Raw genomic sequence first — 2,771 nt, forward strand, 5'->3', positions numbered from 1 at the left:
ATCAGTTCATCAAGGACTGCATCCCGTGGGAGGGACCCCACAGCACAGGGGACGAGAGTGACCGAGAAGGAGCGGCGGTGAAGAAGCGCTATAGACTGACCATAACCCCCATTCCCCTGTGCCGCTTGGGGGGAGGAGGTGGAAGACGGCGGATGGGGGGGAAGGTGCTTTTGTTTTTTTTTTCCTTTGTTTCTCACTTCTCTAGCTTGTTAGTAATAGGCAATAAATCTTACTATCTCCCTATGGTGAATTTGTTTTGCCCGTCACGATAATCACTGTGTGATCTCCCTGTCCTTATCTCAACCCTTGAGCCCTTTTCATCGTATTTTCTCCCCATTCCTCTTTGAGGAGGGGGAGTGAGAGAGAGGTTGTGGTGGAGCTCGGCCGCCCACCCGAGTAAAACCACCACACGGCCACAGTGCATGGCACTGGCGGGAGCAAATAGGACCAGGTCAGCACCTTGCTTGATGTGTCTGCAGCCTTTCTGAGCACTACAGATGGATTTACAGCATTGGCAAACCCCAGCCAAGAGGAAATTCTTCCTCACTTTAACCTCCTATCTCTATTTTAGCCTTCAGACTGCTTCCTACCCAAGCACCACCTGCATCTACCAGTCCTAGAGCTGAGCAAGTTCTGGGTGAATGGGAACACAGATGAGCTAGTGCTCAGCATCCTTCTGTCATGTTCTCTTTCTTTTTTTTTATTCTTTTCTCTCTCTCTCTCTCTCTTTTTTTTTTTTTTTTTTTTTTTTTTTTGCATTGAATGAGGGCTAAAATTAGCTCAGCAGGAGGTGAAGTCTGGAATGTTTCAGCTAACGCTGCAGTAGTATTGAAAAGCCATAGTTTTGCAGATTTTTTCCCAGCCGTCTTACTGAAAACAGTTTTGCCTGGTCTTTTATTTTGACAGACGAATGCAAGTAAAGACCCCATAAAATAAAGCACTCTGTGAGGCGTTTTAGTTCACTCTCCAGCCGAGCACCATAACATTCAACCTGGCAAGCTACGTCCAGCCCAAGGGCCAGCCAGCTCAGCAACATGTCTCCAGCCAAGGCCAGAGGAAGCCTCATAAGACAAGGGGTAATATGGGGTGTGAAGAGGATTTCCTGGCCCCAGAAGACCCTTGCTGCTCCTGGTGAGCAGTGCCAAACCCATCAGTGCTGCACCTATGGGGACACCTCCACAGGCAGCCTCTGGGCTCTGCTGGGTCATTTTATCCTTTTGCATTATGTACTTTGGAAAGCTGCTGTGAGGTGTGCTCATTTAAGGGTGTACCCTTCCATTCTCCTTCGCACCACTCCCAGGAGGAGCTACAGTTTGTATCCTCTATTTCTCACAAGTGGAGGTCCTGAGAAACAGGACTGGTTAAACAATCTGGTGATCACTCACTGCCTGATTGATGAGCAAGGGCAAGAACAAAAATCTCCAGGCTTCTGGGCTTTAACCTCCAGGATATGCTGAACCTCACACAATGAAATAAAAACATCAGCAAAACAGCCCTTAAATGCAGAGCCCTGTGGTGTGCCCATATGGCTTGGTGCTACCTTGGTATCATGAACCAGGGACAAAAACATCATCTCAGCTCTTCTGGGTGAAGATCCATGTCCAGATGCCAGCACAGCAGGGAGACTTGGGGAGGGGAGGGGAGGGGGAAGTAAGAATGAGAAGTAACCTTTGGTTACTCCAGAGTAAAAGCCGGCTTCTTAGCCAGCTGACTGTAGGCCTAACGTGGCCCTCAACCCGATGGCTCCTGGGCTTGGAGGAATCCTTCCAGAGCAAGGTCCCTGCACAGCCCTGCTCCTGCTGGTAAGTGCTACAAAAGGAGGAGTTGAGTTAGTTTTTGCAATAAAGTTGTCTGCTTTATCCATCATCTGCAGGGCCTTTGGTGTTGTGTTCTCTGAGTGGGTGTCAAGGCCATCTCAGAAGCACTGTTCCTTAACCCTCCAACATAAACCATCCACACTAGTTTGACTGCTGGCCCATGGAGATGTGAGGTGGTTATTAAATATTTCAAGGCTGCTGGAACAGAATGGAAAGGAAAGGAGCCAAACTGTAGTGTAGCTGAAGTTGCCTTCATGTCTGCCCTCTCTATTCAGTGCACATCAAGCAGAACAGGGCAGGTACATCCACCATACCCTCAGCTTTTGATGCTGACTCCCACTTGAAGCTGAGGCTGGAAATCGAAACTCACATGCAAACCTCACACAGGATGAAAAGCCATTTTGAAGCTGGTTTGTGCACTCAGTGGAATGAATTCAACTGAAGGCACAGTCCATTCAGAGCAGACCAAATATTGTATCTCAGTAAATCTCTTTGGGCAGGGCATGTCTCCACTAAACAGAAAGATGTAGTGTTGAGTGAACCTGGTCCAGATGCTCGCAAAGCCTCATCTACTGCTAGGGCCATCAGCCACATGAAGGGCAGAAGAGGCTGGAAGTCACATTCAAGCCTACGGTACCTCTCCAAAGCCTCTGGGCTCCAGGACGCTGGTGGTTTCCACTCCAGAAAGGTTTCCTTCCAGAAGAGGCAGGAGCTGAACCAGCTGTAGGACCCATCTCCCTGGCTGAGGACACGTGCACTGTGATGGTATCGAATGGGAGCTGGCATGGAAGTTTGCTCAAGCCAGAGTTATGTGAAACAGGAATAACCAACAAAAACAAGCCCATCAGGTTTTGGCCAGCAAGGGCCAGGTGGGTACCCTGCATGAGACCTGCACAGAGCAGCATCCCTCCTGCCTGCCTCCTCCCCGCCACTAAGAAAGCCACTCTGCACATC

The 2,771-nt window shown here is 49.3% G+C and overlaps 1 protein-coding gene across 1 annotated transcript in view; it reads right to left on the bottom strand.

Moving 5' to 3' along the window:
* LOC311426270 (uncharacterized protein) overlaps positions 1-2,771 on the bottom strand; it is a 448,189-nt gene that overhangs the window by 249,268 nt on the left and 196,150 nt on the right. The window lies entirely within an intron of this gene.

Source organism: Aythya ferina (assembly GCF_964211825.1).
Source record: "Aythya ferina genome assembly, chromosome: W".
Taxonomy (NCBI): domain Eukaryota; kingdom Metazoa; phylum Chordata; class Aves; order Anseriformes; family Anatidae; genus Aythya; species Aythya ferina.